This window comes from Saccostrea echinata, unplaced genomic scaffold (assembly GCF_033153115.1).
Source record: "Saccostrea echinata isolate AGI-Se365-2 ecotype Australia unplaced genomic scaffold, CSIRO_AGI_Sech_v1 ptg000001l, whole genome shotgun sequence".
NCBI lineage: Eukaryota > Metazoa > Mollusca > Bivalvia > Ostreida > Ostreidae > Saccostrea > Saccostrea echinata.
Window position 1 is genome coordinate 4,895,362 of NW_026889750.1, and position 13,074 is coordinate 4,908,435.

A 13,074-nucleotide genomic window follows, 5' to 3' on the forward strand; every position below is an offset into this window, starting at 1 on the left:
AAATGGGAAAGATCGAATATTGCAACGTTTGACATACCATAAAAAGTAGAGTCTTTGTTGTCTATTAATGAAAATATTAAAACTATAATCTAGAAAACTAAGAGTAGAAATGCGAGAAAGTAAAACACCTCAGCTATATTGTCAGTCCGTGCTCAGTTATATGTGCAGAGTTTAGCAAATCGAACAAACTCGGTGAAACATAAACATTAACAAAAACATATAGTCCCCTCCGGTTTCACCGGTAGGGGACTAATAACAGAGCGCGTGCCCTGTTAATTTTGTAAAAACAGATGTTTGACGTGATGTTAAAAAGAATGTCGTTGACATTGAATTCTTAGAATATTCATGTAAGTTCAATGTAAATTAAATTCATTTAACTGGTTTTATTTTTGAATAAACATGGAATTTAAAAAGTAAACCTTGCAACTGTGTCCAGACCCCTTCAACATTTAGCAAATTGAACTTACTCAATTCAGTACCCATATTTTAAAAAATATATAATATAGTGATCCCAGAAATTATTGAGAATTTCTTCGCTATTTTTTAGATACTGTAAAAATAAAATATTTGACAGTTTGATATCAATGTTTTTATCAAAGGATAATACTATTTTCTTATGTGCAGTTTTCATGAATTACTTACCTTTTACATTGTATACTTCCTGTCAATTTCTGATGTTCAAAGTGACTGGTTTTGGAAACAAAAAGCCTATTGTAGATATGTAATATCATGAGATTGTAAAACTTTTGTTATTTCTAAAACATTTTAAAAATATTTAACTATCCACTTTTGTTTTACATGGAGCAACATACTGAAAAAAGCGAAAGAATTCAGAAAAGGAAAAGAAAGCCAGACCTCTAGGCCTACCAATTCTTTCCCTGAAATGAATTTCTATTTCTTTTCTTTTTTTCAATAATTTGTACCACACAAAACACAATAGAAACTGAAATACCCAATGTTTCAGAAATATCACTGGGTTTTACAATAACTTGATATGTCTTTAATAGACTTTCTGTTCTCAAAACATTCATTTTGAACAACAGTAGATACACGTAACAAGAAGTAAATAGAATAAAAGGGAGATCATCAACGAAAACTGTATGTTTCATAAAAAAGAAGGGCGTATTAGTATTGTCATTGGATAAAATGTTATATTAAGGACAGATGATACGTTCCTCAATAATATATAACTTTTTTCAAGATTTTGTCATTGAAGTATTGTTACTTTAACATGTTTAATCACGAAAAATTGAGGTACGTTTACTTACCAGGCATCTGTGCAAGATACCAGAGGGTAGTTTTTCTTATATAATCCTTTGGAAAAAATTAATTTGCCATTATCAAATATTTTAGTGTTTGGATTTTTTAAAGACAATTAGAAACTCGTTTAGAAATCAAAGGGTAATTAAATTTTTGAATATTTTTCATACATAACGAAGATATACATAACAGATATTTGAGGAACCTATCGCCTGACCTTAAATTATGTTATTTATGCACAATCTTAGATAAAATTTTTTTAATGTATACATAAAATTTTCAATAGTTTCTGGCACTATACAATAAGATGTCCATGATATATAATTCATATTATGATAAATATAAATAAATTATTAAAAAATATTACGATGGGAAAAGATTAATTTGTCTACATGTAATCCCATTTTGTGCAAGTCACCAAATCTCTCTGGTTTGCGAAGATGACTCAATCCACTAGCGAAGTAAAACTTATGGTTAAACAAATTTCAGTTTGACCAATCAAAACGAATTTATGAAAATAAAAACAAGGACGGTCTTTATGGCCATATGTAAATTAGTTTTTTCTTTTGCATATCCTTGACAATATTGAAATCTTTCAGCTTTCTTTTTTTAGGAAGCAAAGAAGTTTCTAGAGTGATAGTGCATATTAAAGGAGAAAACACATCTAAGATTTATGACTTGGAACAGGATCAAGGTAAGTAAATAAAACAAAAGGACGTTTTGTTTTCATTATTATTTTCATAACCAATTATTTGGGGGTAAAATGTCTAGATTTCTCCTATTATACCGCACCAGGAACCCCTTGAAATAGCTAAGATATCATTCATTGCAAATTATTTTAAAAATCTAGGGAAGTACATGTATTTAAATGTTGAACTATGGACTATAACTGAAGAGATCTTATTTAAGTTTCATTTTTGAGATGATTTATATCAATTTCTGGTGACTTTTCCTCTCTTGTTTTCTTTATTCCCAAATTTCCTTAATGATCAGCCAATCTTATTCCAGCTATATGAGTTTCGGGTATTTTGTGTTATGTTATAATGTACAACTCAGAATAGTTTGTTAAGTAACGGTTTGTTAAAAGATGTGACCAAGTGGAGTTGCATGGACAGATATCCTCAAGTCAAACTGGGTGAGATGATTCGTTACCAAATCACGGTATGGAAGAGAGGATATTCCACAGAATCCATGTCGAATACAGGTAAATGGTGATTTTTTCCTATAAATAATTTTAGAAGTTTTGAAATGTTAAGAATCTCTTCTAAAACAATACTTTAAGTATTAAGCGTTACTTGGTTTGCTTTGATGAGTTTGAGTAATTTATAAGAAAAACTCTTCAGAATTTGTCAATTATCATTAGTATACCATTGAAACGATGGATGATGAACTTGCACGTTACATGGAACCAAGAGAAATACAGTGTAGTTTATAATAATCATAAACAATGTATCACTCATTTTTCATAATTATAATTATTAATGTATGAACAACTTTGTAAAATTCATTATTTTCCCCGTTTGTGCAGTTATGCTGTCCTCTAAAAATTCTTTGGCTCCTTTGCGTAGTATCAGGAGAGTTACAGTTTTCCGAGATGATTTCAACCATTTTGACAAAAGCCATTACAAGATGGAGGTTGATGCCACCTGAGGCGGAGTAAGATTAACAAAACTTCATAATCAACTTGTGAAGTGTATGTAATATCATACGATTTGTTCTCTTTCTATTGTTATGGAAGGTCATACAATAACATTTTCTGTATAAGTTTGAATTCTATATCAGGTTATTTCATGATATACGTGTAGTTATTTTTAAAGGTACATAAGCACTTCGAATCCAAGACATGGTTACGATATCGATTTTGAAAGTCTACGCATTTTAGAATGGGGAATTCCAAATATACACCCCGGAACACCGGAATCTGTACACTGCTAATGGATATCTATATATTAAACCAGTAAGTGAACAACATTATCTGACCCTGTATTTCTTTATATGAACATACTAACATATAATAAAAGATGTACAAATGTACATGTACATTAAGATTTAAAAAAAGCTTTGTAATAGTATTTTTTGAGCAATATGGACAATGATTTAAACTTCAAGTTGTTTAATATTTCTCAATTAGACATTGACTATCGACCATCCTGCATTCACTACTGGACGAAAAATGTGCTGAGAATCTCAAATTTTACTGATAATGTTTGATAATTACTGATACGGTGCTGTTCTTGCTGATAAAGACTGATATTTACTGTTATTATTACTGTCGTTGCTGATAATTTTAGTTGTTTCTGATAAATACTGATAATTACTGTCGTCTTTACTGTGGAGTCTGATAAATACTGATAAATACTGTTGATGTGCTGTCGATGCTGAGATTTACTGATAATTACTGTGGTCTTTGTTCTTAAGCTGGGAAGGGCTAAAGAAAAACTGAGGGCTGTAAAAACCTTCAATTATTTCTTTCTTTTAATTATAAATTATCATTACGACATTTTCATATTTCTTTAAATGTTCTGCTAGTGACAAAAATTACGCTGATCTTATTTACTACAATACGGTTGTGAAAATGTTGACAATAAATAAATGAAACCTTCCGCGTATATTAAGCAAATGTTTTCTACCGATCTATGAAAATAGTATAATTTATCTGTAAGCAAGATAAATGGAATTTTATTAATGTACTGTAAATATATAAAAAGAAAATAAGGCTATCTTTTAAAAAGATTCATCGCCGCCCTCTCCCGACTCCAAGATATTTGGGTAGGGAGGTCGGTGATTTTTTTTTTTTTTTTTTTCAATAATAAGAAATAGTTCTTAATGGGTGGAAAAAAAATCGGGATAAAAAATATTTCCTGCAGGTTAGAAAAGTTTGATTCACACGGTTTCACTCCGTCAAATGGTCAAGAGATGAAGACATTTTCTTTTTAAAGATGACCTTTCATATAGCTATTTTTGTTTTTTCTTTCTCAAAGACATTTATTTTTTTTTTCATTTTTAAATGTTTGGTTTTCTGGTCTCTGTCAAGATATTTGAAAACTTGCTCGAAAATTAGAAATTTGCATTTTTAAATTTAATAAAGAGATGAAAACAGAGGTGAATATGTTCAATCTGGAGGCACAGATTATTTATTTATTCATTCATTCATTTATTTGAACGTAATATAGGCATTTTAGATTCTTCCAGAATATCTCTTCTAAATCTACATGTACACGATACATATATGTGCAACCGGCAGATTGGGGGCTGATTAAAAATTAGTGCATGGTCAGAATCCCCAGTGTCAGAGCGAAGGTACACATGTGTTTATGTTATTTTGATGTTGGTCTCTTAAAATTTCATGACACGAAACATTTTTATTCAATAAGTTTTAAAATCTTATTAATTTAATTTTATGGAATGTGAAATAAGAAATGAGACCTAATATAATAATTATGTTTACTTAGTAAAGTACATGTATATGATTAAATTGATCAATTTTAATCTTGTGTGGTCAAAAATTGCATGGAATAAATTGATCTTCATTGATCAAAAATCGAAGATCAGTCTCTGATTTGGCTGTATTGTGTACAAGACTTCCGCCCCGGGGTAGAACGGGGTACATCTTGTATATTCAATGTAATTTGTAGTGGTCAGCGTAACAATGGGCACTAATTACCTATTGTTCCTCGTCTGCGGCCACCGGTGTACATAATAAACAAACTACCTACACTGTACATGTACTTTCTTCTTTGAGCAGGAAAATCTTTACGGTCGCACGGAAAAAAAATTATCCTGTAATATTCAATTTGTTGACGAATAAAATTGAAAAATGAAAAAAAAACTATTTAGCAAAGTAGGACATTGCAGTACTAAGAACAAAAATTGAAGTTATATTATACATATACATTGTACAGACTTAATATTCAATAATTATTTTAATTCACATAAATCTATCTTTGCTCAGTATTTAATTTTATTTGTTAGTTTTATGCACATTTCTTGACATGCTTGAGATAAATTTAAAAGGAAATCCCGGGGAGGGGGCTACATGTATTTTCAATTGTGAATCTCGGTTAACGATGGTTTGGGGCCCGTGAAACGGAGACGAGAAATTGATACGGAACATTTGACTTCATCTTGTAATTAAAACATTATGCAAAATGTACATATAAATTTAAAAAAAATAGACAATTGAAATTATATTAATAGCATTAACTGTTCACAATTCAGAAACAGGTAATTAAACTCCACATCGCTCAGAATCCGTGAAAAAAAAAAATCTTTTATGAATTTTGAATGACAGTAACATGACATTGTTTATCGCACTCATGAATAAATGTTATAGTTCTGAATTTGGTATCGTTCATATTCTAAAATAATTTTATTCATGTATATAAAAAATATGTAATAAGTAATTATAACATGTATGACTTATTAAACATAAAACTAAAGAATCAACCTTGCGCGTATCAGTCTTAAGTTAACAGTATTCCCCCCCCCCCCCCCGTTTTTTTGTGCTACAATAAAGCATAATCAAGTCGGTAAGTGCCCAGCCTGTACTGTTCGTTTATACAAAGGTCTCCGACAAGGAGAAAATGGAATTAAAAAACATTATAATCTCTGTACAAAACTATTTCTAATTTTACGAAATTCATGTCGCACGATACACAGAATGTACTAATAATTGACCCGATTCTCAAAACGAAAGTAGAACTTTTACACGTGGTTGACATGTGTGTTCCAGAACAGCAATTTAGCAAGACGGCATTAATGGACGAAAGTAACTTCAAGTTTTGTTTTATTTTATTTTGTTTTGTTTAACTGACTGACCACGTATAACATGTATAAGCAGTTATTTATTGACCTCCCTGATACTGGCGTATGTCCATAGACCTAACGCAGATTTATGTACTATTAACAAAGAATTAAAGAAAGACGTGTATTTCATTGATTGAAAATCACACTGCATAAGATTTGTAGTGTACTGATGGCTTAACAATTAAAATTAAAAAAAAAACACGAAAGATTGAAAGCGTCGATACCACACAATGATATCAAATTCGCATCGAGGACATAATCAGAGAACTAGAGCGCACTGGCTATATGTATATAAATGAAAGAGATTATTCTGCAAATTAAAGATGTTTTATTTTTATTATTTAAACCTGTCACATTCTTCAATAAAAGGATATAGTGTACACAACATAAAATCAGAATAGATTTTTTTGTGAGATATATTTAATACTGGCTAAGGTGTCTTCTTAAAATGAGAGTTGTATGTAAATAAAGGGGGGGGGGTCTCAACTTACAGAGCTCATACATGTTCAGTTCTCCACACGAAAAAATAAATTGACAATAACAGCCATTGACTGTATTAAAGATGCCCTCTAAAAGCTTTTGATGACAATACAAATACACGTGGAAAAAATATGAGATGGGATTTTTTTAAACCTTGAAAATAAAAACTTGTTTTAAAAAGGTCTTGGGGAGAAAAAACATTGCAATAACAACACAATTATTATTTTCCACAGATATTGAAAACTTTGTGAAAGGAGAAATATAAAGGAAAAACACAAACATTTATGATCTAATTTTAACATTATGATGTAAAAATGATTATTATAATAAAATTAATACATGAAATTTAAAAACAAATAAAATGTGACTTTTTTTTCTCTAGAATATTTCTTTTTTTTTTTTAGAATACTGTAATGAATTTGTTGATAAAATACTTCCTTTTCAAACAAATAATCATTTCTTAGGCAATTTTAGTCCCTTCCCAGATTAAAAACAATGACCACAGTAATTATCAGTAAATCTCAGCATGACAGCACATCAACAGTATTTATCAGTATTTATCAGACTCCACAGTAAAGACGACAGTAATTATCAGTATTTATCAGAAACAACTAAAATTATCAGCAACGACAGTAATAATAACAGTAAATATCAGTATTTATCAGCAAGAACAGCACAGTATCAGTAATTATCAAACATTATCAGTAAAATTTGGGATTCTCAGCACTTTTTTCGTCCAGTAGTGATTTGACAGTTCTAAATTATACAATGGACAACTGGATGTGAAAAGTAAGTTTAGTATAAGACTTTTTACATGTATTAAGTTAATTTCTGTTTTCCATAAACTGCACACACTTTGAAACTTTGAGAAAGACTGTATTTAAGATGATTCCATTTTTGTTGACCCTCAATCAAGACAATGCTCGAATCTTGACGTACATTTTGTTTTCATTTGTTCTTCTCTCAATAACCTATTTTAACGACAATGATCTTATTCACGCAATGTTGCAATCATACGCGTAAAAAATTATCAGTTATATAAATTTTTGGAATGAAGGTTTATGGGGAACCTGCACTAGATCCTTTAATTCGGGATGTCATAAGTCCGCGTATGGACAGGAGATTCTTCCACCAGTTATGTCTGGCAAAGTTTACACTAACGCTGCCATAAAATATGGACGAATCGACGTGCGAGCAAGACTTCCCAAAGGCGATTGGCTCTGGCCAGGTAGTCCTCTATAAATATAATATTAAACCCATCATTTTGTTTTGAATTAACAAACCCTGTTTAATTATACTGTATTAAAATTCAGTATCACCCTTGAATTTTATGGTTTTATTTGACAGCTATATGGTTGATGCCACGTCATGGTGTATACGGTACTTGGCCTCGTTCCGGAGAAATTGATGTTATGGAGGCAAGAGGTAGAAAACAATCCCATCACTTAGGGGACTGACGTTTTTGCAATGAGATTAGACATATTTTCATAAACAAAAGACTTGAATTTCATAAACTATAAAGTGGATAACATGTTTGAACAAAGTAACTTTAGACAAATCATTCTTATGCTTCTATAAATGGTTTAGTTTATACCCTCTTTAATATTCACAGCACCGACTACAGATAAAAAGTCAATTACTAGTACTTATTTTATAGTATATAGTAGTAGAGATCCAACAATTTTGATACTGGACCGAGTATGACACCGACATTGGTCCAACATCAAAATTATTGCACCGCTTATGTCAAATTAGAAGTCATTAAGTGCCCTAAATGAACGCTCGCGAGTTGTTCATATAAAGATTACGTCCCAATCGTTATTGTTCACATGCAAGTGGAGGGTATATTAAAACTGCTATCGGCAGAGTATGGGGGCGACATATGATTTATTGGGCTCTGGGACACAAATATTGCCATGCATCAGCCTTTGATTTTGGGCAATATTTGTCTTTACGTCCAGCAAATCAAATGTTGCCCTTATACTCATATACGTTCAAGACCTTCAATGACTATATGAAAACTATATAATAAAAAGTTTGATTTCAGTATGTTTAAAATGTAATCTCTGCAAAATTTCTTGATCAAAAAACTCAATTTTAAAATTTCTAACTAACTGTTTAATCAGGAAATGCTAAAGCTATGTCACACGGAGTTAACCATGGTATAACTCAGGTAGCCTCCACTCTACATTGGGGACCGGATCGAGATCAGGATGCCCACCGCAGCACTCATAACGAGAGGTATCTACATTTTACCTTTCCCACTTTATCTCGAATAATCTTTTCTCCGAATCTGTAGAAATGTTTTGTTATCAACGCTGCCTTATCTCTACCTTACTTCAAGCTTGACATATTTAAAATTTACTTCAGCTTACCAAAGCTTAAAACTTATATTAGTTTTTCAGATCAAGGTAACTATGTTTGTCTATTGTCTTTCAATCCCCCCCTCTTTTTTTTTAATTTTGCCTTCTTCTCAAGAACAGTTGACATATGTACAGCGAGATGCTTGTCAACAATATTTTTGTGCAAAGGTGAAGTAAGACTCAAATTTGCTTAATAAACGGCTATCCCAAAAATGGAGACTATCGGTAAATTAGATAAATAGGGAGTGGTCATAAAAATCCTTTTATCTAAACCACTTGACCAAATATGATAAGAGGGTTTTTGAAAGTTTCTTTATAAATTGTACTTAACTATGGTAACATCATAACTCGTCGGAGGGGATGGGGTTATAAGGGCAAATTAGAAACTGAAAAAAAAATTGTACAGGGAAACATGTGGAAATCTCAAAATTAGGACCATAATGACTCATATCAATATGTAAAATGTGTCTGCGTTGTCTAGAATCAATTTTATGTTATAAAGAAGGGCCAAAATAGGTGATGGTAAAATCAAAATATAAGTTTTACAAACGAATGCAGTATGCTCGTGTTGTGTGTAATTTCTTTTCAAATCATAGTCATTAGCATTTATTGACTCTCAATTTGGAAGTCAGGATTTTACTTTGGGTATAATCAAAAGTTCTTTTGCAGTCCAGCTAAAGAAAAGCACAATATGTAGAAGGTTACAAATGGAAACGCTAAGTTGCTGAAATGGCCCATTGGAGCTGGTTAAGTGAAGGATGAGGAGAAAAATGCATCAGATTAGCGTTGTAGCCCTTTGGGCATTTTGTTGTGTTACAGTTATAATTCTGACGACAGGGAAAAGATTTATGTACGTCAAGAGTTCAATTGTATTGTTGGTTTTTAAATCTCAATTTATACAATCTTTTTCTATTGTAAAACTGTCTTGTTTTAAGTAAATTCAAATTAATGTAACTAAGATGTGTCGAAAAGGGTGCAAAAATGATAATTGATGTAAAAATTTTCTAATCTTGTCATGCTTTGGAAGGAGGTTTGTGACGGTACATATTGTCGTTTTGTACATATTGTCGTCGGCGACAATATGTACCTACCCTCACTGCACATATTGTCGTCCATTGGTACATATTGTCGCCGACTGAAAAGTTACATATGTACATATTGTCGCTGGCGACATTATGTGCCTCACCCTCACTGTACATATTGTCGCCCCACAGAAATTGTTGTTTAAAGATGTCTTTTGTTGTTTTTTAGTAGTTTTGTGAATGTAATTGGTGTGAAAATCACACTGACCTGTCTTGTATGCTTTTTCATGCAGCGTGATTGTGATGGTACATAGCTGATTTATCAGATATCTCAAGAATTAAGGTAATCTTGATATGTCATAGTGATGTACATCAATCTTGGACACAATTTTCTGACCAAAAAGTTTTCTCCCTACAGTTTGTTGTTTAACGTCCGTCTCGAGAATTTTTCACTCATATGGAGACGCCACCATTTGCGGGTGGAGAGCTGCAAATTTTGACCTATGCTCGACATAGGGCCATTAAGCAGTGAGGTGTACATCAATCTTGGACACAATTTTCTGACCAAAAAGTTTTTTCCCTACAGTTTGTTGTTTAACGTCCGTCTCGAGAATTTTTCACTCATATGGAGACGCCACCATTTGCGGGTGGAGAGCTGCAAATTTTGACCTATGCTCGACTTAGGGTCATTAAGCAGTGAGGGATCTTTTTCGTGCCAGCACCTACTGCGACACGGGACCTCGGTTTATACGGATGAGACCGGTCTCCACGTCCCACAGTGGGATTCGAACCCGCGACGCAAGGATCAACTCCGCGACTCTAGAGCGAACGCTCTAACCACTGCGCCACGCTGGCGACTTCTCCCTACAGTATTGTGCGTAATGCTGTCTGTCTCCCTCCGTGCGTGTATGTGTTTGTCAATCTCTCTTTCTTTTCTCAAGTAATTATTCGTCAAAACAATATATTGACGACAATATATGCCGACCTTGACTGTACATATTGTCGCCGACGACAGTATGTGCTGGTGCTTGACTGTACATTTTGTCGTCCATTATGCAGGAGGAAAATAAGGCTCGTCTCGGTACATATTGTCGCCCGCGACAATATGTACCGATGGACGACAATATGTGCAGTGAGGGTAGGTACATACTGTCGCCGACGACAATATGTACAAAACGACAATATGTACCGTCACAAGGTTTTTATACAACGTATTTTTTCTACATATAAAGAGCAATAAAATTTGTAATATTTACAATTTTACATCCACTGAATATTATTTCCTTTATTTCTTATGAAAACCATTGTCTTTTATCAGTCACTACAGTCATGCCACTAAGCAAGCCACTTGCATAGATTTCTTGCGCAACGGCTCTTCCAATTACATGTATGCATACAATGACATACACATCTATAATACAATATTTAACATATTTAATTTTACTTTAAATGTTTTATTCAGACATATTTACATCCATGAATATTATTTTCTTTATTACTTATGAAAACAATTGCCGTTAATCAGTCAGTAAACAACATTTAAGCAAGCCACATGCACAGATTTCTTAAGCAAACGCTGTTCCATCAATTATGCATACAATGACATACACATCTATAATACAATATTTAACATATTTAATTTACTTTGAATGTTTTTTTATAAAGATATAAATATAAACAATAAAATGTTTTTCTTTGTCTGTTAGTACGGGAATTAACGTCGCAGAAAAAAATCACATAACCCGCTAAAGCGGGTTATGTATTTTTTCTGCAACAGCTGCGACATTAATTCCCGTACTAACAATCAAAGAAAGCATTTTATTGTTTAAATAAATATATACAATAAAATGTCTTTCTTTGTTAGTACGGGAATTAACGTCGCAGCTATTGCAGAAAAAATTATATAACCCGCTTACGCGGGTTAAGTATTTTTTTCTGCAACAGCTGCGACATTACATACATGTATGTAATTCCCGCAATTCTAACGACCAAAGAAAGCAATTTATTGTTTAAATAAAACTGATTATAAAAGTCTTGCTCACATGCAGGTGAACAAATCTTTTGTTTTGGGAAGTTTTGTGTGGAAAATATTTTGTACATTTCAATGATTAATGCTTTAATCTGTTCTACTCTAAACCACCTTTGTTCTGAAACAGACATTCTACTGGGGGTGACTGGCATAGTTGGCACACATATTCCTTAGAATGGACAGCTCAGCACATCGTGTACGTGGAATTTTGATTAATACATTTCTTAAAAAAAAAAAGAAATTTAACCAATTATCCTGGTTCATAATAAATCATGTGGTTAAATGCGTAATGGTTTAATTTTTCTTTATTTTTTTAAATGGTGAACAAGGTGTCTGGTGGATAATCACGAAATATTACGAGTCAATACGCCTTCTCACGGCTTCTGGAACGCTGGACATTTTTCTGGCACAAATATATGGGGAAACAACAAAAATGCACCATTTGACCAACCTGTTAGTATTTACATTTCACATTTTAAATATTATTGGGAAGTTTTCAGGATTAAGTGGTAAAAAATGGAAAAATATACTGTGCCTATAAACAATTTTGTTTATAACTTTATATCGTTAAGCTTGATGCACTTTCTTCGGCTTTTTTGGATTTAGTTTCAGATTTTGTTGAACGTTGCGGTTTTGTTGAACGTTGCGGTCGGTGGTCTGGGTTTTTTCTCTGACCACTATCAATACGACACTCCTAAGCCCTAGCGCGATGACTCTCCTCATCCGAAAAGAGATTTCTGGGAGAAAAAGAATGTGTGGTTACCAACATGGCATGGTGATAATGTTGCAATGTTAATTGATTATATCGAAATGATTCAGTATTAAAAGATTTCTAATGTGTTGTGTTTTGCATGAATTATGTTAAACAGTAGTCAGGGTTTGACGCCCGAGTTGAGCTTTGTTTTGATTTTAGCAACACTTGGCAAAAATTAGAAAACATCAGGATATATCATTCTGTAAATGTTAAACTAAAAAGAAGAGATTCAACTCCATTTACTACTTTTCTCTTTATTAAACGTATAAACCTGTAGAGCTACAGTCGCATCAGATACTTCTAGTTTCAGGTATTGTGGGAACACGGATTCTGCAATTATTTTTCTTCAGATATCGGAGA

The 13,074-nt window shown here is 32.4% G+C and overlaps 1 long non-coding RNA gene and 1 pseudogene across 1 annotated transcript; both read left to right on the top strand.

Moving 5' to 3' along the window:
• The first annotated feature begins 2,791 nt into the window (after positions 1 to 2,791).
• LOC133181498 (uncharacterized) lies at positions 2,792 to 3,417 on the top strand. Its single transcript, XR_009720480.1, has 3 exons — positions 2,792 to 2,916; positions 3,143 to 3,217; positions 3,392 to 3,417. It is a non-coding gene; the product is annotated as an uncharacterized LOC133181498 (long non-coding RNA).
• A 2,562-nt stretch (positions 3,418 to 5,979) lies between these two features.
• On the top strand, positions 5,980 to 12,785 carry LOC133181849 (beta-1,3-glucan-binding protein-like; annotated as a pseudogene).
• The last annotated feature ends 289 nt before the right edge of the window (positions 12,786 to 13,074 follow it).